The sequence below is a fragment of the Sapajus apella genome, unplaced genomic scaffold (assembly GCF_009761245.1).
Source record: "Sapajus apella isolate SASKATOON/1434 unplaced genomic scaffold, GSC_monkey_1.0 scaffold174, whole genome shotgun sequence".
Lineage (NCBI taxonomy): Eukaryota > Metazoa > Chordata > Mammalia > Primates > Cebidae > Sapajus > Sapajus apella.
This window is the reverse complement of record NW_022437114.1, coordinates 1621909-1646290: the sequence shown is the minus strand read 5'-3', so window position 1 is coordinate 1646290 and position 24382 is coordinate 1621909. Positions and strand designations below refer to the sequence as shown.

Here is a 24382-nt window from a genome sequence, read left to right as displayed (position 1 = left end):
AGGGAGGGAGGGAGGGAGGGAAAGAAAGGGAGGAAGGAAGGAAGAAGCCACTGACTAGGCACAGTGGCTCATGCCTGTATTCCTAGCACTTTGGGAGGCCAAGATAGGCAGATCTCTTGGGCCCAGGAGTTCGAGACCAGCCTGGACAACTTGGCAAAACCCCATCTCTACAAAAAATACAAAAATTAGCCTAGCATGGTGGTGTACACCTGTATCCCAGCTACTTAGGAGGTTGAGGTGGGAGAATCGCTTGATCCTGGGAGGTCAATGTTGCAGTGAGCCATGATTGTGCCACTGAACTCCACTCCAGCCTGGACAACAGACCAAGGCTGTCTCAAAAACAAGAAGCAAGAAATTAATGCTCTTCAGTTTTCTCTTACCTCTGTGATTTTGTATTTTATCTCTTTTCTTTGACACTGGAAATCTTGGTTCCTAATAGCATTAGCATATTTACTTATAGCATAGCTTCAAAATTATAATACCAATATTGCCACCAACAATAAGCCTATCGCAAGAAGCTAGAAATGCTTTGCATTTTTTTTGTCTTTAGAATATAGGTCAATAATAATATAACCAGAGTATTATATTTGAAGTTCAAATTCTTACAAATAGGTTATAATTATTTTCTCTGTGTGCTTATGTTACTAATTTAATAGATAATTAGATTCATTAATTTCAAATTAAATTTCTTTCCAATTGTAGGTTTTGCCTTTTTGCTTTTCAATTTAATTTTCTTTTCCAAATATGAAAACATCTACCTGGTACAACAGTCAGAAATATATTTAAAAATTCACCCAGTGAAGTCTCACTTCTGCCCCATCTCCTCCATCTCCCCTCTCGTTCCCTAGAGTTAATCATTTTCATTATTTTCTATTTTTTTCTCTAAGCATTTCTTTTCACAAAAATAAGAAAACTAACTGCTTATGTATCCATCCATCCATCCATCCATCCATCTAGTCTATCACCTATCTATTCTCTATCTAATCTATTTATCCACCTACTAGTCTATTCTTATTTTTCCTCCTTTCTTACTTAAAAGATAGTATGCCACGGGCCAGGCGTGGTGGCTCACACCTCTAATCCCAGCACTTTGGGAGGCCGAGGCGGGTGGATCACGAGGTCAGTCAAGAGATCGAGACCATCCTGGTCAATATGGTGAAACCCCGTCTCTACTAAAAATACAAAAAGTCAGCTGGGCATGGTGGCGCGTGCCTGTAATCCCAGCTACTCAGGAGGCTGAGGCAGGAGAATTGCCTGAACCCAGGAGGCGGAGGTTGTGGTGAGCCAAGATTGCGCCATTGCACTCCAGCCTGGGTAACAAGAGCAAAACTCCATCTAAAAAAATAAATAAATAAAAGATAGTATGCCACATATCCTACTCTAGAAACAGTCTTGTCTATTTCTGGATTTCTACCAGGTTTTTTTCCCCCAAGTTTAATATTCTGGAGATCTCTCCAAGTCACAGACCCCAGACCTTGCCTCCATTCTGCCTTACTGTTGTGTGGTACTCCTTTGTGGGGGTGAACCATAGTTTATTCAAGGACTCTCTCATTAGAAAACACTTGGATTGTATCCAAGCTCTTATTTATTAAACACTTGGCTGCAGTAGATAAACTTGGGCTATTTTATGTCATCTGCATGATGGTTATCTTCAGGGCATGGGCCTAGATGCAGGATTGCCTGGCTGAAATATAAATGTGTATGTAATTTTTATAGATATTACCAAATTCCCTTCCGAGTGGGAGTGTCACCTTTCACTCTGTGAGTGAGATGTGGGAGAGGGCCTCTTTCTCTTGGCATGACCAGCCAACTGTGTGGTTTGACATTTAGGTTTTTGCCCATATGACAGGAGAGAAAGTAAGTGTGGGTTGAACATCTCAGATTTTAAGAGCCATTACTTCTTTTTTGGTGAACTGAGTATTCATGTCTTTGCTCATTTCTTCTGTGGTGGTTTTGCATCTCTTCTTGACATTTAAGAGCTCTTTGTATATCAGTTGGTCATTTGTCTTTTGACTTTGTTTGCATTGTATTTAGCCAAACAGAAGATTCTTATTTTTGATTTCTTTTGATATTCTTAATTTTGAATAGTCAAATTATCAATCTTTTTACTTTATGGCTTCTGAATTTTGATTCTTGGTTATAAAGGCCTTCCCTACCCCAGGGTTATAAAAGAATTCAGCCTTATTTTCTGTGACTTATCTTTTTTTGCAGTAAAATATACATAACCTAAAAACATTAATCACTTTAAAGGTACAGTTTAGTGGTGTTAAGTACATTCATATTGTTGGGCAAGTGTTACCACCATCCATCTGTAGATATAGCTTCACCTTTTTACATTTTAATCTTTGATTCATTTGGATTTTGTCTTGCTGTAGGGTAGAAGACAATCATCTTTTTCCAGGCTTTTTTTTTTTTTTCAACTCAGTGAAATTCACCTCACATAAAATTAACCATTTTAAAGTGCACTGATTTAGTGGCATTTAATATGTCCACATTGCTGTTGTTCTATCACCATCTAAAACAAGTTCCAAAATGCAGATGGTTCTTAATCATCTCAGCAGAATGTATGAACAAATCCTTTGTTGCTTCACTGAATTGCAATGTCATCCTTATCATGTGTTAAAGTTCCCTTTTCACTCGAGCCCAGTCTATTTCTGGATATCTGCTTAGCTCCACTGGTTTGCTTATTCATGAGCCAGCCCCATATTATTGAGGTACTATAGGAGCTTGCCCTTGACACGCATTGCATGCAGGAGGCCCCAGGTCACTCTATGAGCTCTCCCTGGTCCAAGTGCATCGCTCCCATGCTTTGACTCTGGCGGCAATGTAGGCATCTCTTGGATAAATCGTTTCTGACTCTGGCTTCTTTCCAGAGCTGCAGATCCATACCACAAACCCATGGTCAGACTCTCCTGGCTGTTCCACAGCTGCTCAGACTGCTTGCAAATAATTGGCTCTCTTTCTGGGCTTCACATTGTGGTTAACACCCCTGTGAGCCTTCAGAATCATGCAGGCTCAAAACAGGCTGTCATCTTTGACTTTAATTCTATTTCCACATCCAATTGGTCCTCAAGTCCTTCTAGATTTCTATATCCAGTCTCCTTCTGTGCACGTTAGAGCCTGGTAGGGGTGGAGACCCTTGCTGCATTTGAACTTGCAGTAGCTTCTTCTCCAATCTCCCTGTCCACTTCAAGCTCTCCATGACCTACCCCCTCTTCTGGAAGCTGCTCTGATGGTGTCTTGGTCCAACAGCCACCACTGTTGGAGAATGCAGCCCGCACATCCCAGTTCAGTATTCCCAGCCTTCTAGGAAGGCTCCTACTGGTTCCTCTGCCACGTTCTGAGCCACATACACACCCACCGGCCCATAGCTCCTGAAGCACACCTACACATTCCTGCCCTGTACCTCTGACCAGGCAGCTTCTTGATGTCCTCACCCTGCTCCAGTCCTTCAAGGGCCTTTAAATCCCATCATCCATGGCATCTGCTATAATTTCCTCAATGCAGGTGCAGTTTTCCCCTTCAATAGCCCTGAAGCACTTCTTGCCCCATCACATGTGAGTTGATTACAGTCCTCCCATGTTTTCACCTCCAGCACCAACTCCTGCCCCACAGATGGAGGGTCCTGAGAGCAGGGATGCCACACTGCTCTGGTTGGCGGCAGAGGCTGCCTACTGCATTGTGCTGCAGTAGCTTCTAAGGCGAGTGTGGCTGGATGGGGCACAAAAGAGTCCTGAGTGAATGACGATGTCTGCGTGCACTCGGGGAGGGAATGCAGTGTGTATGTGCCCATGCGTGCCAGGGCCATCTTGGAGAGCAAGGATCATACTTTATTCACCTGTGCAGTCCCCAGGGCTCTTGGCACAGGCCTGGCAGAAGGTGAGTGTCTGATAAATGTCTGTTGAATTGTAGGCGGTGTTTCCATAATGGCCACTTAACAAAGAAACTCAATTCCATTACTCCAGCTGTGGCTGATGCAATATGTTTCCTTTACCATCATGGAAACAGAGTCTGTTGAGCAGTTGTTCTGCATCTGCAATGAGAATTCTTTCTCTCCTGGTTTTATTTATGTATTTACATATTTATTTTAGAGACAAGGTCTTGTTATGTTGCCCAGGGTGGATTCAAACTCCTGGGCTCAAGCAATCCCCTGCCTCAACCTCCCAAGTAGCTGGGACTACAGGCACACACCGCTATGCCCGGCTGCTCTCTTGATGTTTTTGTTTTTTTAAAGAGCCCTGCTTTGCAGACTTTAACATATTTTCAGTTTTGTTTATCTGTGTATTAACTATGTTTTTAAATTTTCTGTACTTTGATGCTTTAACGTCTCAGGCCTTGCTGATCCTGGAAAGACAGTCCCACCCTATCATGGGTGGGACTTCAACTGCCTTTATCAGACTCTCCCTCTCCAGGCCACTGGCCCCCTGTCCTAATCACCGCCGGGCCAGGCACCGACGATTAAGGACAGCCCTGCATCTCAAGAGCCCTGAAATTCTTCAAACTAATCAACCCTAAACCTACTCACTGCACCTCACCTGTTACAGTAAAAGCCGCTGCCCACAGTCCCCTCTCCCTCTGGGCCCTGACCCACCCAGTGCTCCCCTGCAGGGCCCTGTGTGGCATGCGTTGCCACCTGTTTCTAGGGATTTGTCATTGTAATAAGCTTCTTCCTTTGTGACAGTCATTTTCATGTCTCTGTGTCTTACCATATACAATTAAAACAGATCCTAGGTATTCTTAAAACACCCCAGTACTGCTTTTGATGCAAAGGATAATAAATTCGTAATAATTCTTTGTTGAATGATTAGTCTCCTACAAAATATTTCTGCCTGAAAATAACTTTTCATTTTATTACCATGTGCAAAAAGAGTCCACCGGGAAGCTATAGAACGCTGGTGATCCTGTTACTGCTGGAATGGGAAGAGCTGGCCGCTCACTTCCCTTTTCTCAGGGAACCAGGCTTACTTAGTATTCCTCTTCTTACAGAAGAAAAAGTTGGTAAAATATAGCTTTGTGTAAGGAAAGCGACATAAAGCCTTTAAGAAAGTAGTAAAAACAGCACCTGGTATTCGTGTGAGAGTTTATAATGTACAAAGCACTTTTCCCAGAGTTTGCTTCATTTAATCCCCGCAAGCTTGTGAAGCAGGGATTCCTTCCCCATTTTCTAGCAAAGGAAACTGACCCTGAAGAGACTAAGGAGCAGAGCTCAGCCCCCAGTGAGTGAGCCACAGGAAAGGGACTTGAGTACAGGGTGTGGACTCCAGACCCAGGGTTGTCACTCTCACAGCTCAGGGCAAAACACAACAGGAAGCAGGGAACTTGGAGATTGAGGAGGGAAAGAAAAGCCTTCTTAACAAGATAAAAAACCCACTGTGAAAACACAGGGCTGGCATCTTCCCTACACACCCCTGGACCCAGGGCTTGTGCCTGGAGCTGCTCACCCCAGGTGGGTACTGCGAGGGATCTGGCTCTGTGTCAGGCAGGGACAGGTGGTTCACACTCACCAGCACCTGCAGAAGACTGCTCTTTTGAAGACTTTACAAATTTCTAAGAGTGGGATACAATGGGAATAGAAGGGCTGGACAGAGGCTGACCCTGGAAGTAACCACAACAAATGGCAGCAAATGTCCACTGAAGACCTCATATCTGTGAGGCCGCCATGTGCATTAACCGACACCATGACTGGGTCTCAGGAGGTTCAGCATCTTCCCCAGCCCAGGGCTGTCTGAGCAGAGCTGGGAGGAATGGTGGGTGGAAGGAGAATGAGGGTGCCAGAGGGGTTTGAACCAGAGCAACTCCATCTTGAATAGGGGCTGGGTAAAATGAGGCTGAGACCTACTGCACTGCATTCCTAAATGGTTAAGGCATTCTAAGTCACAGGATGAGACAGGATCTCAGCACAAGATACAGGTCATAAAGACCTTGCTGATAAAACGGGCTGCAGTTAAGAAATTAGCCCAAATCCACTAAAACTAAGATGGTGATGAGAGTGACCACTGGTTGTCCTCACTGCTACAGTCTCACCAGCACCATGACAGTTTACAGATGCCATGGCAATGTCAGGAAGTTACCCTATATGGTCTAAAAAGGGGAGGCATGAGTAATCCACCCCTTGTTTAGCATATCATCAAGAAATAACCATAAAAATGGGCAACCAGCAGCTCTAGGGGCTGCTCTGCTTATGGAGTAGCCATTCTTTTATTCCTTTACTTTCCTAATAAACTTGCTTTCATGTTACTTTATGGACTCCTTCTGAATTCCTTCTTGCATGAGAGCCAAGAACCTTCTCTTGGGGTCTGCATCGGGACCCCTTTCCAGTAACAAGAGTGAGGGGGATTCAGGCCTGGGAGGCAAGGCAGATGAAGGGCCCTGGATGGGAGGAGAGGTGTCAGTGTCTTGGGAGGATGTGGACTGAGACCATGATAAGACGCTGGCCTCCATCTAGAGAAAGGGGAGGATGAGGAGAGTTTTAGGCACGAGAAGGACAATTGCATTTTTAAAAAATGGCCTCATTTTATCTCTGTCTTCACAAGATTATTATAGAAAGTCTTGTCAAAAGCTTCATCCACCAATTCATTCTTCCCTGGGGAGAAAGGACCCTATGCAGCCATCGCTCTGACTTCCAGATTCAAAGGGGGAAGCTTTGCCTCTGAGCAGAGGGATGAAGTGGCTGGGTGCGGAGCTGCCCCTGGGTGGGTGTGCTGACGATGCAGTAAGTCACAGAAGACGTTAGTAAAGAGGGCAGGGTGGCCGAGCCCCTCCAGCCTGCCTCCCAGATGCAGGGCTGCGCAGCCCCACAGAGGAATGTGGGTGTTTATCGCAGAGCAGGAGGTCCTGGGCCTGAAGAGGTAGAAAACCCCACTGGAGCGCTTCCCAAGGTACAGCCAGGTTGGTCTAAGGAGTCTAATTCTGGAGCCCACCCCCTTAGAGCTGTGGGGTCTGTGGTTGCCTTGATGCTGGGCTATTTTCCCTTGAATCTACCCTGACCGGGTCTCACTTTTGTAACCAGAGGAAAGACGCAGCATATGTAATCCAAAAGGCAGACAAATGGATCCAGGTGCCAACCTGGGACTGATGTGGTTCCTCATCAGCTCAAAGAGGAATGCCAGCAAGGCCAGCCTAGAGTAAGGAGGCACTGCCATGAGGTCCCAGGGCATCCGGCTCCCAGTATTCCATGTCACTGTGGAAGCATCACCCGCTGCCTCTCCCTTCAGGGGTCTGCAGTGGGCCTGCACTTCATTTACCCTAACTCTGAGCCCACGCGCTCTCCACTGGGGGTTCTGCACAGACAGACATTTCCCCTCATTTCTCACCCCTGCCCTTCGCAAGTGCCAACCACACAGTGTCTCCCTGACCCTCCAGAGTGGCCACACAGGGGCCCTGCAGGATTTGCTAGCCTGCCAAAGAAATCAACTCCATTAAAAGATGAAAGAACACATTCTGGAAAAGGGTTCTTGTCTTGCCTCTGTCCCAACTTGACAGCCCCTCCATGAAGAGGTCCAAGGAGCAATCTGCCTTTCCACAGGCCGCTTATTCCCCTCAGCCCAGCAAATGCCTTCTCTCTGGATTTTCCTAGTCATCTCTCCTCGGGTGACTAAGGCAGCCAGTCGCAGGAGGCACACGGGCTGAGGCTCTGGAGAGATGGGAGCACCTGACTGTGAGGAGGACAGACACTCACAATTAGGGTGTCTGCCCTGCATTCCTGGCCAACCCACAGGAGGTCAGCCAGCAGCAGAAAGGAGGAATCTTGCAGAATGTGTGGTCAGGGCAACAAGACAGACGATCGTTGTGGGGCCTCTAGCCTTGAGAACGACACAATGGACCCAGCGGAGTCCGACATGGGAGTCTTGGCTCATTCAGACCGAAAGGGAGAATTAAAGTCATTTGTTGATGAACACCAGAGTGAAACAAGCCTTTGTTTTAGGAGCAGAGAGGAAGAATTGACTTAGTCCCCATTTTTAGATCTAAAGGCAGTCACAAACTCATATATGTTGCAGCAGGAGGGAGAGAAACTGGTACAACTCCTTGGGGAAACAATTTGGTATCTGGTAAGGCTGAATTTCCATACTTCACAACCCAGCAATTCCACTCCAGAATATATGTCCAAGAGAAAGTCTTGGACACAGGAATGAGACTGTTCATAGCAGCTGTTGTTATAATTAGAGAACGGATACGTTGTGGCAAATGGGTTATCCCATAGCAGTGAAAAGCAAATAAACTAGAGCTGCACACAGCAGCACTGGTGAATCTTAGAAAAGAGATACAAAGTGAAGAGAGCAAGTCATAGAAGACTGTGTAAGTGTGACGCCGTTTTATAATAAGAAAACAAGCAAAAGCAAATCATATATTTATATATTTATATTTTATATATTTTATATTTTTAGAGACCCATACTTATGTGATAAACACATAAAATTAAAAAGCAAGAGAATGAAACACAAATTTCAAGATCATAGTTACCTCCAGTCACTTCCCTGCCTATCTACTCCTAAAGTTGTTGGAGGAATAAATGAAATAGCACAACATACCCAGCAAAAGGTGGGTTTCCAGTACATGTTGGCTCCCAACCTTCTCCCATTCCCTCCCTGTGTATGGTTTCAGAGGACAAACGTATGAATTCTGGGATTCTCTTGGTGCTTGCGCCCTTCTGGGGGAGATCCTTGTGAGTCTAGTCTGTATCTCTCCCACTTACAAGGATTTTCCTCTGTTCAGCTCTCCAAAGAGATGGGGCAGCTCATCTGCACCCTCTGTTACAATCCTGGCTTTCTTCAAGTGGAAGCATTAAACCATCTTTCAGGTCAGTTCCTTCACACCAAAATCTCCCAGGTTTAACATGGAACAGACCTTTTTATTTTCCTTTAAAAACATTCAGTTAGATGTGTTGTCCTCCACGAGATTACAGAAGTTCCGGAATAGTGCTAGTTCCATGTTTGGCACTTAGGGTCAGTCAAATCTAATAAAAGTACAGAAACCTGGCAACCCAAGTTTAACTTCTGCAGAAATTGCTGTAAATATCACTTATAAAAACAAGGAAGATTGCATGAGGAAAGCAAATTGCTTTAAAAAGAAATAGACATTCATTATTCCAGGATGTGAGCTGCTATGTTTTTAATAATTAAGAAGCAGAACTTTCAGAAAGCCTGGGCCATTTGCAACTAAAAACAGCTGAAGTCAGGAACCCAGCGCTTCCAGAAAAGGCAGGAGTTGGGTCAGCGTTTTCTCAGCCACTAAGAGTAAATGGGTCTGGTCCTAGAGAGAACACAGATGTAAGAAATGGCTCCGCTGCCCTGGAGACTTCACGCTTCCCTCCAACGAGAGGAGCAGCTTCATGCAGAGCCCCTTTCACCCGGGTTTAATGAATGAATTAGCACTATTGCAAATTTAAATTTAGCTAAGATGTTATGAAGGCAAGCAGAAAAGAGCCTCATTTCTTAAGCACTTGTGCTATGCCTGGCCCCATGCCAGGCCATCGGGCCTACTACTCCTGTTTATTTATTTATTTATTTATTTATTTATTTTTATTTATTTTTCGAGACAAGGTCTCACTCTGTTGCCCAGGTTGGAGTGCAGTGGTGCCATCTCGGCTCACTGCAGCCTTGACCTTCTGGCTCCAATTATGATCCTTGTGCCTCAGCTTCCCAAGTAGCTGGGACCACAGGCATATATCACATCACCTGACTAATGTTTTGTATTAAGTAGAGACGGGGTTTCACCATGTTGGTCACGCTGGTCTGGAACTCCTGACCTCAGGTGATCCACCCGCCTCGGCTACCCAAAGTGCTGGGATTTCAGGCGTGAGCCACCACGCCTAGCCCATCAAGTGCTTCTTAAAATGGTCATTAATTATACATTCACATATGGCACATGGTAATATTATCTAAGTAAGAGTAATGTAGGAAGTGCTTGTGTGGCTAGGTGTGGTGGCTCACACCTGTAATCCCAGCACTTTATGAGGTCAAAGTGGGCAGGTGGCCTGAGCCAGGAGTTTGAGACCAGCCTGGGCAACATGGCGAAACCTCACCTGTACAAAATGGACAAAAAATTAGCCAGGCATGGCAACATGCACCTGTAGTTCCAGCTACTTGGGAAGCTGAGGGAGGAGGAATGCTTGAGACCCAGAAGTTGAGGCTACAATGAGTTGTGATTTCATTATTGCACTCCAGCCCGGGTGACAGAGAGACCCTGTCTCTTTAAAACACACACACACACACACACACACACACACACACACACACACACACACATATACATACACACACACACACACAGTGCTCTTGGTTCCTGGAAGCAGGAAATGGTAACCTAGATCTTTCTTGTTGATTCCTCCAACAAACACAGGAGCAAGCCACGCCTTGGGAGGCCTTGTTTCTGGAATTACAACTCTACCTCCCACGGAGCTGCTGGTGGAGGGGTGAAGGCTGGTCAGACCTCAGGAGTTCAGCACCCAGGCAGCCCTGGGTTGCTTACAACCATGGACAGGCAGAGGGAGGCCCTGGGCAGGAGCCACCTGCCAGGCTGGACTGCCCTGCAGCCTGGGTCCCACCCATCAGGCCTGCCTGCAGAGAGGTTAGAGAGGGGTCACCTGGTCCTCTCCATGCACTCTTGCCATCTGGGCACATTGCTCAGCTTCTAGCATGAGGGAGAGGACCAGTCCAGCCCCTGCAGGAGTGAGCACTCTTGAGTACCAAGCAGCAGGGCGGTACGGGGGGCTTCTGCAGCAAGGCATGGAGTCCCTGGAGGCCAACAGACAGTGTGACTGTGGAAAGGAGCGGTCCCAATCTGCACCAGCTGCATGGCCCAGCTATGCTTACATTTACATCAATTAAAAGGAAAAAGATGAAGAACTCGGTTCTGTCATCTTACCAGCCAGCTGCAAGTGCTCTACAGCCACACGACACCAGTGGCTTCCACACAAGATGGGCAGAGGTAGAAGATGTCCACCATCAGAAAATTCTAGTAAGCAGCATTGAAAAATGCCTTTGATTCAGGAGGCACCAGATGGAACTAGAAAACACCTATGTCCATTTGCCTGCATCTTAAATGATAACACACTGCACCTCTGCTCTGATTGCATAAGTAAAATATGTTCAAGGGAGCTATCTGGGAAAAATCCAGAAAAGCCTCAAGTAGCCGCTGAGTGCAAATACTCCAGAATTAGACTTCTTCAGATCAAATCCGGCTCCACCATGGGGAGGCCTCTTGCAGGGAGTTCAATTTCTTTGGGGCTCAGTCACCTCCTTTGCAAATTGAGGGTAGTGGAAGGCCCCACCTCTTTAACTTGTTAGTGAGTTTAACTGAGATAATCAGTATAAAGTGCTCAGAGCGGCACCAGACACAGTAAGTGGGCAGTAAATATTGGGTGTAGAAATAAAAACTAAAAATCGAACCATTCCTGCCAACCAGAAATAATTAAGTATTATTAGTTTTGGTCTCCTTTCAATAACTTGCCAATGTGAACCATGTGTAAACTGGCCTGGGAAGACCTCCAACACCCACTGTGGATAGAAAAAGCTTAAACTGCTGAATGATGCCTACGTAGCTCACCAATGATGCTTTTAGAAACCCACAAAATACTACTGTTTTTTGTGGCTCATGTGTGATGTATATCAAAGCAGAGAGAAAATTCTAGAAGGTTATACTGCAAACCAGCCATGGTGGTGACCTCATGGGGAGCTCTGGGATGGGGCAGCAGGCCTGAGATTTCATTCATGGAACTCTAATGTGGACAACTGGAGGCCACACAGGGCTGTGAACCACGCAGGGCTGTGGACCAGTGGTACTGTGCTGCTTCTTTGGGGCTCTGGGGCTTCCTGGAGGTGCTTTCTTCCATCCTCCAAGTGTGCATGCAGCCAGCCCCCAGCACACCTTTGCTAAGTGCTTGCTGTATGCTGGCCAGTATCTAGGTGAAGCACATACAGAGATTCATAAAATGCAGGTGTGGGCCTGGGGCGAGACACACATACAGCGAGTCCTCTTGTATGTATGGGGAGCCCACTCAGAGGCCTGGGGGCTGGCAGGAAGCTCTGAGGGGGAAAGCCCTGGCCTTGGCAGATCCAGGTCACACAGCTGTGTGGTTCCAGGGTGGCACTGTCTTCCAAATGGTCAAGAGAAGCTAGAAATCCAGTTTTAAGGTAAAGTCTCCCAGTTTTCTTTATAAAAACTTGTGGTAAATGTGCATAACCTAAATTGACTGTCTTCACTGACTGAAGTCACCACTCGTGGCATGAAGCTCATTCACAGACATGCAGCCACCAGCACTGTCCAGCCCCGAACCCTGCCATCTTCCCCAGCTGAAACACCGTACTTGTTCTGCAACTCTCTCTTCCCTGCTCCCACCCACTAGCAACCACCACTGACCTTTTGTCTTCATGCCTTTGACTGCTCTAGGACTTCATGTAAGTGGAATCCTATAGTTTCTGTCCTTATCAGTTCCACTTTTAAAAAGTCTGAGTGGACTTTGCAAAACCCCTCTGAAGAATGCCAGGACCCAGGTCACCATTTGCAGGCCTCGCCCTCCAGCTTGGAGAATTCAAAAGAAAGTAGGGCAGGGGCTCTGCAGGGGTCTGAGGTTCCAGTTCTGTGGGCTTGTGCAGGGCAGCAGGGGGTACGCCCAGAGGAAGTGCCCTGTAGTCCAAGTCATGTAAACTGGGCCTTGGCGCTTCAGGATGAAAACACATTCCAGCTGGAAGATGAAGTCACCTGAGCAGGGACAATGGTGTGATGCTGGCCTGGAAGGAAATCTCCCCACACTGAGGGTGGAGGTGAGACTTGGAGGGGCCAAATGCGGCTGTGCCGACATAGTGTGGGGACCTCCCAGGGTTGAATTCTGGATGTCCGTTTTCATCAAGAACACAGCATGGGAAAAGTGTTCTGTTCAGTCAGGCAGGGACCAGGGGAGCAGAACACCCCCACAGCAGAGCAAGCCTTCCCAGGGGCTGGACTGGCCCAGGCTGCAGGTACCAATGCCTGGCCCCAGCCCCAGCAGAAATGCTGCTAACCACGGCCACCTCTGGTGAGCGCAGAACTTGACCTGGCAGTCCTAACCACTGGGCCTTCAGCCACAGTGACCAGTGACAGCCTCTCTGTGGCCAGGTACCTGAGCATGACTGTGCCCTGCAGAGAGAGACAGGACAACCAAGTCTCTGAATTTCCTCTGCATTCCATGGATAGAATGTTCTTCTTCTTCACCACAGGAAACACACCAGGCCGCACGTAGGATGTGGCATCCAGAGACACAGTGGGGCAGAGTGAATGAGAATGGAAACATACAACGCCGTGGCTGTGACAACCCCAACTCCAGGCCATGCCCACTCCTCATGCTTTCTTGGACGGGAAAGTGGTACTTGTCCAACGAAGACTGTGGGGTGGCCCCGAGTGTGGCTCTGGATGCCAGGGCAGGTTGGGTGCTCCCGGGCAGCATGGCCCTCTCAGGCTCTTCCCAGCCAGACCCCATCTCTCGGGCAAGACAAAACCGCCTGGCGTGGGCTTACTCCTTTGTCAGCATGAGGCCTGTGCTAGGACACCACGACGCATGCGTTACAAAGGGGCAGAGGTTTGTGGGGAGCGGCAACAGATAAGCCTTCCAGCAGGAACAGCCAGGGAGTGTAATTTGCCTCCTTGCTTAGTCAACATCCCCTTGTCTTATGGTTCCCAGGCTGTGCATTGGAGGCTAGGTGGGGACAAGGTCAGCCCTTCCATTAGACAAAGCCTGTTTCTCTGTGGCTGCTCCAGGAAGATGGTGCAAGCAGGTCACTTTCAATGTAACAAGCATTTCCTAAATACCTGTTGTGTGTCAGGTCTTGGCTAGGTGCTGGGAGCTTAGAGTTGACTTATAACTTCACATACATCATAATCTGTGAATATTGTTTGCACATTATTGCATCATTTGTACTCATGACTTATACTGACTGTATAATATTCCATCAGGGGATACATCAAGACTCAACTACTTATGGTGGAGCATTGAGAATGACTTCAATTTTTTGCTTTTATAAATAACACTGAAATGAACATCTTTTTACAGATGTCTATGGAATTTTTAAGATAAACTTACCAAAATGGGATTTCTAGATCAAAATATAACAATATTTTTATGAGTCCTAATACATAGAACTAAAAATCCTTTTCAACTTGACAACTTTCATTGTCATCAGCAAAGTAGGGAAGTTTGAGTTTTGCCACATCCTTGTCAGCATGGGAGTTACCATTTGAAAAATGTCCTTATTATACAATAGGTGGCAAAACACACCTTCTTTCTACTACAGTACTTAGTTTCCAGATAAAAGCTACAGAAGGCGTTGCTTTGGTCTGAAGAACATGCAGCTCAAGTTATGTGTTTCTCCTCGCTTCTTTTCTTAAGTCAACTTGTTTTCTCTGCCTTTGGTGGGGACAGAGAGAACCATACCACTATTACATATGACCCAAACAGTGGATCAGAACATAATCTGGGCTTTCAGCACACTGATTTGGACTCCGTGATTACAGGAAGAGTCCATGGAGCTGCTTGAGCCATTTCTTGATCTGTCGCCCAGGCTGGTGTGCAGTGGTGTGATCTCGGCTGACTGCAACCTCAGCCTCCTGAGTTCAAGCAATTCTCCTGCCTCAGACTCCTGAGTACCTGGGACCACAAGCATGCAACACCATGCCCTTCTAATTTTTGTGTTTTTAGTAGAGACAGGTTTCACCATGTTGGCCAGACTGGTCTCGAACTCCTGACCTGAGGTGATCTGCCCACCTCGGCCTCCCAAAGTGCTGAGGTTACAGGCGTGAGTCACTGCACCCAGCCCTTTTGAGCCATTTCAAATGCACCCAAAAGTGATTTGACAGAAGACCAGCTCAGCAGCCACCTACACACAAAGAGACAATCTTCCAGTTTCAGCAGATTCCCCTGAAATTGCTGTGTATTTTCAGATTCCAGCCTTTAACCTCAATGCTTTATTGGAGAGAGGATGCCAGCATCCCTATATTTCCTTCCTACTTCAGGCTGCAACTTGATTATGCTTTTTAAAAATTTAGCTATTGTTGTTTCAAACACAGTTTCCCAATGAAAGTCTGGTTTGTTTTCTGTGCTTCTGCGACATCCAATAGCAAAACTTCCACTAGCGTTGGCATTATATACCAAAGAATAAGGAAATAAGACCAATGACAAATTAAAAGCAAAGGAACCACTTCTTTGGATAAAAGGCCATATGTCCGTCCATTTTTGCTGCCACTACAAAACTATGTTTGGCCATCAGCCGACACATTCTACTAACGCTAAAAAAAAAGTCCAAGCAGAGAGTACTGGAGCAAAGGGAGGCTTAAAGTCACAGGTGGAAGGGGCTGGAGAGGAGACATGTTAGACAAGAACTGCACGCCACCCCCAAGAGCTGCCTTTCCCTCTCCAGGGCAAGGAAGAGCGTATGACCACGGGGCTCTGCTTCTCTCTTTTTCTAAAAAACGTGCAGATGGCAAAAAGTCCAAGATCACAGCTTGTTGGCCTGGAAAACAGTTTGTTTCCCTCAACAAAAGCCATTTACTTCTCTTCTGTTTGCCGATGGTCCCAGTGTCAATTCACAGCCACTCGGCACCACATTTTCATCCCCTATTTTACCACCGCACTGAGTTACCTTGGAGCAAGAAAGGATGTCTCCCTTTGTGGCTTTCTGCAGTATCCAAGCACGAGCTCGGTTTTATAAGGGAGATAAAGGCAGAAATTAATTTCTTTACTAATTGACAACAGCTTGAAAAAGGTATAAAGATGCCAGAATTCAGCATATGGGCTCTGGAAACACATTTCGACTCAGATTTTTTTTTTTAAGCTGTTACTACATGCTTTATAATGTAACCAACTAAAAGGCAGCTAACGGTGCAGCATTTTCGAAGTAATGCATTCTCAGGATTTCATATTTAGAAGGTTTATTTGAAAACATCCTACTCTCCACTGTATAAATAAGAGGAAACAGCATGACAAAAAAGTGTCATAACTATGGTTCTTGGCATCTAGCAAGATGATCTTCCTTTTGTATCACGCTGCGGGATGATGATCTGGGTTTCTGAGAGCAGCAAGAGGCTGGTTCTGTGGGATTTGCAATCATGTTGCCATGTGTCATGCCCACAGTGGCCATTCTATTGATTTTCTCTCTCATGAAACACTGGGGCTCTGGGCAGCTCTGGGTTGGCCAGAATCATCCAGAAATGCCAGACCTTTCTATCAGAGCTCTCAGATGAAAGTTGCATATACAGAAAGTGCCTCTGGCTTATAAATAAGCGACAGCTGCAGAGTGGGGTGAGGCTTTTGCCACTAGAAACTTCCAGGATGCATGAGATGAAGGAATTAAGTCTGTAATGAAACAACAGGATGCTCTGTGAAGTCCAAAGAATGCTTGAGGCAAACTGCAGAGCCCATGAGATCAGTAACCCCAAGAGCTTTTACACCCCAGGAAAAGGTTTAATAGGGAAAAATCTCCCATACCATATACTTAGAACCAAATGAAAGGAAATGTCAAAGGGGCCAGAAACAATATGTCCAATTAGGCAAATTCCTGACCTGACCTGGATTTTCCAGAACATTTGATCCTAAACTACGCTGTCCACATCCTTAAGATTACCTTTATCTGGGTTAGAAAATAGATGACAGAGACCATGTTTTGACTAATATATATGTGTCTGTCATACACCTGTTGACTGGCAGAGTCCCTGGCAGGCAGCAGAAAGACACAGGCAATGGCATCAGATCCGGGTACAGACCCCAACTGCTACTCTGCAGCTGTGTGACCTTGCAGACGACTTCACCACTATGATCCTTGGTTTCCCCATCAGTGAACACTGCCATCGGGGGCCATGGTTTTTACTGAATGGGTTGCTGAAAGGGTTAAATGAGGAGGCAAGTGAAAGGACCTGTGACACAGTAAGTGCCTAATAAATGCTAGTCTTCCTTCCTCCACCTTTCATGCTTCATTCTTGCAGGAATCCACCTGAGTGTCCAGAAACAGATGACTGGATAAAGAGTGTCCATAAACAGATGACTGGTGCATTTGCACATGGAATGCTACTAGGACTTCGAAAGGAATGAAACCCTGTCATTTGCAACAACGTGGATAGACCTGGAGGCCATTATCTTAAGTGAAATGACTCAGGCACAGACAGCCAAACACCGCACATCCTCACTTGTAAGTGGGAGTGAAATAATGTGCACGCATGGACATGGCATACTGGAGGTGTGGAAGGATGGGGGTGGGGGATTGAGAAATTATTTATGGGTACAGTGTACATACTCGAGGGATGGTACACTAAAAGCCCAGACTTCGCCACCATGCAATATATTCATGTAACAAAGCTGCACTTGTTCCCCATACATTTATACGAATAATAAAATAAAAGAAAGAAAGCCTGCTTCAGGACGCCAGGGTTCCTGGTGTGGTGTCTATCCACCCTCCGGGATGCAGCTGCCCTGCTCAGACCGCACAGCTGTGCCCTGAAAGAGTCCCAGTCCCTGTAGTGGTATCACAGCTGCCATCCCTGCAAGTGGGACAGATGGCACAGGGGCAGGGCATGGCAGGAGAAGGCTGCACAACTGACTGACCTCTCACAAGCTCGGTGCGGGAACTTGTACTTTTGTGCACCATGTTAACAAAAGTTATTTTGACTTTTCTGAGGTAAAGGCAAAGAACAGTTTGAACAGAATGAGAGACAGTGGCTTGGGAGATGGGGGCCCAGGCAGAAAAAAAGGAAGGTGGAAATAGAAGAGATGGAAGATTGAGAAGCACTGGGCAGGCTGGCCGGGGAGAGGAGCCTGTGAGAACGCCTGGGATTGAAAGGATGGAGCTGAGGCCAGCAGGAATGAGTACATCTCCCTGACTCTCCTTCAGGGAGAAAACAAGCCCAAAACATGTGGCCACAGTCCCTGAGTTTTCTAATGTGGCAAGTCTGCACAGCGTCCTTCCTACATTTCTGGCTGCCTCCAAGTGGCTCATGGCTCCTGGGCAGGTGGCAGTCCCCCCTGCACTGCTCACAGCAATCTCTTGTCCCAGGCTCACAGATCCACCCTGCCGCATCTGCCCTCACGCAGTCTCCGTTCACCCCCACAATCTTCCCTTCCCCACCCTGCCCTCCCTTTTCTCTCTGGCTCTGGGGCCTCATCCACACCAAACACTTAAGACACCCTGAGTGATCCCTGGGCTGGTTTCTGTTTCCCACTTGTCTGGAACCAGTTATGTTCCCCTCCCAACCTGGCCCTCAGGCTGCACTCCCTGTCTTTGTAGGGGTGGAACTGCAAGTTCACTCTCCTCTCTTCTATCTCCCTCTGCGTCCACTCCCTGCAAAGGCGTCCTTCCTGTCCTCTGTCACTCCTGCAGGGATCCTCCCTCTTGTCTACTGGGGCTGGTTCCCAGGCCTTCCAGCCCTTCTCCTCACCCCAACCCCCCACCCCCCACTCTCCCTCCAGCCTACTGCCTTCCACAAGATCCACCCAGTCTGTGGGCCTGGAGGAGATAATCCTGCCCCTCCCTCCTCCTTCCTGATTTTCCTCAGGGGACAGGGTCTGGGAAGCTGGTCCCTGTGGTGGCTCCCAGACCCCTGAGCCTACACAAACAAGTGACTCAGCCCTGTTCCCGACTGCTGCTGGAGCCACCCGAGGTCACAAGTGGGTCATTCTGTGTCTGCCTTTATGTGTCCCTGACTCTGTTCCCTTCTCTCATGCTGTGTCTCTGTCCCTCCTTCTAAGTGGACATAAGGAGCTCCTCGGCCCCCTTTCAGTGCCTGCTCTTTGATGGGCCATTGGGAACATCCGGAGATTTGGTCTGGGACTCAAGGGAAGTGACCCAAGACCACCTTTCCAGGCCCCCAGGCAGCACCCACTTACATATCCTTGCACCCCTGCACAACCAGGCCTTGCGTCCATGCCTGTTCCATCTGGAGCACGCCCCCAACCCAACCCTGAGGAACATCGGCATGACACATCTCATCTCACACATCCTTAAGCTTCTCCTGTGTGTCTAGAGGTCCAACTCCAATGTTATCACAGGACAGCATAATCAGGGTCTACTATAGACCCCCGTTGGACTGTGGGGCAGGGTGCCTTGTGGTGTCTTTGTATCTCCAGCACCTAGAAGGTGCCAGGCCCATCACGGATTCTCAAGAATAACAGAACTCATCAGGACAAGGGCTTGTGGTTTCTTAAGTCATAAAACAAGAGGTTCCCTCCAGGGCAGCTAAGAGGCAACGGAGACTTGTAAGCGCAGGGTCCGGAGTCCAGCCCAACCCATATCGGGACAGGTGCGATCATTTCCATCAAGTGGCTATCTACAGATTTGGGAAAGAAAATCTCAGGCTCTCTTGAGACACAAGCTTTCGCAGTAACACCTATTTGAGCTCCTCAGCAGCTGTCTACAAGGCGACACCCAGAAACGGTGATTGGAGCAGGCTTCTCCTTCCATACCTGTGGTCCCTGGGGTGGCTCCCAGACTCCTGAGCCTACACAAACAAGTGACTCAGCCACATCCTAGGGAAGGAGCGGTCCTCCCACTGGAAGACGATTTGGCCACAACCTGGAACTTGGGGACCTGGTGTTGAAATGGACTAAATGGGGACAGATTCTCTCTCTTCCCGAGTCCATATGGGATTTCAAGTGGGGAGAAGCCACAGTGTCCAGTATTAAGTAGAGGAAAAGTCATTAGCAAGAGATTCGGAAGCATTCTAGGACAAGTGTTAAAAGTAATCCAAAACAAATATAAAGCAAATTGCAACCCTCCTCACTGGATCTGACTAACACGGGCAGGGCTGGTTTAATACTCTTCCATAAAAGCCTGCCTACCCAGACTCGGGTGGCCTACCCAGACTCGGGTGGCCTCCCCTCCACACCACGAAGAGGCGCCTGGCACTCAGAGGACCAACGAATTAAATCCGAGTCAGTCTCAATTCAGTCTTGCACATCACAGTCTGTTGACATTGTTCTGTCCTTGATCATTCCCCAGAGAGAGAGAGAGCACACGACAGAGGTGGGAAAGGGAGGGAGAGAGAGAGACAGACAGAGATTCCTATCATGGTGTTACGGGCTGAGCTGCGTCTCCCCAGATTCACAGGCTGAAGCCCTAACCCCCAGTACTCCCAAATGGAATTGTATTTGGATCCAAGGTCTTTGCCAAGGTAATGAAGTTAATATGGGTGGGCCCTAATCCACTGTGACCCAAATGCACACACTAGAGGGGAGGACTATGTGAGGGGGAGAAGACAGCCACCTACAAGCCAAGGAGAGAGGCCCCAGAAGGAATCAGCCCTGACAACACATCGATCTTGGATTTTCAGTCTACAAAACTGTGAGAAAATAAATCCCTGCAGTTGAAGCCCTCCAGTCTGCAGAATTTTGCAATGCTGGCCCTAGCAGACTCATACACATGGCATCTTCCCATTTACACTCCAACAGCCCCAAGTGGTGTGCAGCTCCCTCCACACTGCTCACTGCTATGTGACTCTGTTCTTTTGCAAATGTAATTCTCTTGCTTGGAATGAAGCCCACCTTTGCCCACCTCACAAACTTCTATTCAACCTTCAAAACCCCTTGCAGATAGCACCTCCTCTGTGCAGCCTCACCTTGCCCTCTGCCCCCTTCCCCAGGCAGTGCTCCCTCTTCTCTGTGTCCACAGCCCTGATCACTCTCTTACCAAGCATGCTGAAGCCTGGGATTGGCAACGTGTCGAGATGTCTGTGATCTGGGCAAAGTCTGAGCCTCTCGCCACTAGAATGAGGACTCCTCTCTAGGGCTGGCACAGGGCCTGGTGTGCCGCAGACTCTCTGTGTTTTTATTCAAACTCTCAACTCTTCTATTTATTTATTAGTGACTGTCTTGACTTTTGGATCAGAAAACTTCATCCTGGAACCTCCCTATCACTCTGAAATAAAGAACATTTTCATCAGAACTTGGGAAGTGCAGCACCAAGCCAAGATCTCCAAACAAACACCATCCTCCGATTGAAAGGAATAAAACAAACATTTCCCAGAGCTTCCTGCTATAGGGATTTAGAATTTACAAATTCAGACACCGTTCATCATAAAAGGAAAAGTGCACAGTGATCTCTCCCATTCCTTTATTTCTAGCTCTCCTGCATTTCACATTCCATCCTTTATTCAGTTAGCACTGGCTGTATGCTGGGGGGATAGGTTTGGCATTCAGCAGTGGACAAGATCAGCACAGATCTTTGTCATGGTGGGGGTCAGACAATAAACACAGAAAATGTAAAGTGGGTCTGACCACTGGTAGTCTGGAGGGAGTGGGTGCAGGGTGCAGGGTGCGAGGTGCGTATGTATGTCTATATGTGAGGGGGTTTACTGTTTTAGAGGATGCCTTGCTGACAAGGTGATATTTAAGTAATGACCAGAAGGAGGTGACAGAGCAAGCCATTCAGACATTTGGGGACACACATTTCTAATAAAGGGGAGGGCAAGTTTGAAGGCTCCAATGGGCCCAGTAGGTGGAAACAGAGGGAAGGCCAATGAGCTGGAGCCAGGAACAGGGAGAGATGGGGCCAGGTCATGGGGGCCTTGTAGGATTCCTGGGGACTTTGACTTTGATCCTGAGGGAGGTGGGAGCCACGGGGGGGTGGGAGCTGAGGAGGGCCATCGTCTCACTTGGGCTGAAGGGTTCCCTCTGCCTACGTTTGGGGACTAAACTTCGGGGAGAGGCTCCCTGCTGAGAAAGCCACTTCCGTGTCCAGTTCGCCTCCTGGTGAAATCAGGGCACTGTTTCTTCTGGGTTTGCTGTGGGGAGGGCATCTGAGTGACAAGGAGGCTATGAAAGGTGGTCTGGGACACTGGGTTGGGAACTGAGACCCCGTTCTGTCCACAGCTCACTGGGGGGCCCTGGGCAAGCCACTCGCCTCTTCATCTACGCAGTCAAGGAGGTGGTCTCCACATCTCCTCCTGTCACGCATCAAAGGCTGCACTATCATTCTCTAACTTCAGAAGTAGCTTATCAAAACACAGAGGGTAGTGCAAAAACGAGAGAGAGAGAACCGCCCTGGAGGAAACCGAGAAAGCCCCAAATAGCAGATGGAGGCCAGGCCCCACGGGACTCACAGGCAATGGACATCCATTCTGTTGGCAAACCATAGGTTTCAGTCATTTCCACTCACAGGCAAATACACCCCCCCCACACACACACACCCCATTGAAAGGATATGCCACAAAATGGGGTACTGTTTGTCTCTGGATAACTGAGTTAAGGCTTTTTTTTTGTCCTTTGGATTTTCCAATATTTCTACAATGAACTGGTATTTTGTCACTAGAGGGAAAAAAAATAAAGGCTTCCCCACCCCCAAATTGCCACTGTACATATGCATAGTACAGAAAGCATGTAAACAGAATCAGCCAGCTCTGAACCAGCCCACAGACATATCTGCTCTTGAGAAACAACTGTAATTGGAGTTCGTGCCTTCATGCAGTAAACGGATGTGCCAGGGGCATGGCTGGTGATTGAGGAAGTGGAAGTGAATGAGCTGAGTGTGTGCAGCACCAGAAGTGAGGATCAACTTGCAGAGCCCTGCCAGAGCAATGGAGCTTCTGGGGTCAGGATTACAGCCATCAGGACAGCCACCACCACCACTGAGACATTCCTGGGATGGAGAAAAGTGGTGATCAGAAACAGCTCCTAGGAATGCCTTTCGTTCTCTTCCGCCATTGTTGCCTTCTCTGAAACACGCTGCTCTTGGTCATTTGGTAGGTTGACTGCAAAAATGGCTTCAATTCTCCCTCCTCCTTCCCCTTGCCCTTGCCCCTGTCCATGCCCCTCTGCAAAGTGCCCTGAGCTCCTCCCTGCAAGGCTGGAGTCTGTGCTTGTGACTTACTCGGAGCATCACAATACAGCACACAAAAGGCCTCAGCCTGGGCTGGAAAGGTCTTGTGTCTTCTGCTTGGTCTCTCGAAACCCTGCTGCCACCAGTTGAACAAGCCCAGGCTAACCTGCTGGGTGATCAGAGACACATCCCAGCCACCTCCCTTGCCTCTGTCACCACAGCCAGCAGCCAGATGATTTCCAGACACAGAGCTGCCATGCGACCTGCAGCTGACCACACATGTGTGAAGTGCCCAGCTGAGCCCAGACTCACGCACTAGCTTGAAGCATCATGAGCTAGATAAATGGCTGTTGTCTGAAGCCACTAAGTTTTGGGGTAGTTTGTTACACATCTGTAGCTAATTGATTAACTGATTACTGTCACAGATGTACCTGGGAAAAAATTAAAAAACCAAAACAAACATACAAACAAAACCCTGGCTTGAAACCGTCCCGCAGAGAATTTCATTTTAGAATCTGTGGCTCTGCCCAAAAAGGTAGAGACATGACAGGCATCTGGGCTTTCCAATTCACAGCAGGCCTTTCAGAGGTCAAGCACCGTGGCAGGTGAAAAGCTGTGAATGATGCTTGGTCAACATGCACTGCATCTACTGCTTTACAAATTGTTATTTTTAAAAAATTGTTTTATTTTTTGGAGAGGGAGTCTTTCTCTGTCACCCAGGCTGGAGTGCAGTGACATGATCTCGGCTCACTGCAACCTCAGCCTTCTGGATTCTAGCAATTATCTTGCTTCAGCCTCCTGAGTAACTAGGACTACAGGCACATGCCACTGTGTCCGACTAATGTTTTGTATTTAGTAGAGACGGGGTTTCACCATGTTGCCCAGGCCGGTCTCAAACTCCTGAGCTCAGGCCATCTACCCACCCTGGTCTCCCAAAGTGCTAGGATTACAGGTGTGAGATAAGTTATTATTTAAAGTGACAAAATACATGAATGCAGTCTCACTATTCCCTCAGGTGACCAATCCTCTCACTTTGATGTGCACTCTTCTAGACTTTTTCCTACACACTCACATTCATGTCCCACCTCCGTGTCTTTTTTTAGACTGAGTTTTGCTCTTATTACCCAGGCTGGAACACAGTGGCACGATCTTGGCTCACTGCAACCTCTACCTCCCAGGTTCAAGGGATTCTCCTGCCTCAGCCTCCTAAGTAGCTGGGATTACAGGCACCCACCACTATGCCGAGCTAATTTTTTGTATTTTTAGTTTTTTGTATTTGTAGTAGCGATGAGGTTTCACCATGTTGGCCAGGCTGGTCTAGAACTCCAGACCTCAGGTTATACACTCACCTCAGCCTCCCAAAGTGTTGGGATTACAAGCGTGAGCTACCGCGCCCGGTCGTCATTTTGTTTTATGGTCTTCTTTTTCCTTCCATAAGCAGCACTTTATTTTTTCCCATAACAACAGGTCTTGGAGGCCTTTCCATAGCCAAAATTATAGACCTATCTGCTTCTTTTTAATCATGGCAAATGGTACTCTAGTTTATCTGACTCTTCCTGTGCTCATGGGCATGTGAGTTGTTCCCAACCTCTCACGATAATGAAGTTTGTCTCTCT

At 47.5% G+C, this 24382-nt stretch overlaps 1 protein-coding gene across 2 annotated transcripts in view; it reads right to left on the bottom strand.

Annotated features, from left to right (window-relative positions):
• MGLL (monoglyceride lipase) overlaps positions 1–24382 on the bottom strand; it is a 135553-nt gene that overhangs the window by 37688 nt on the left and 73483 nt on the right. The window lies entirely within an intron of this gene.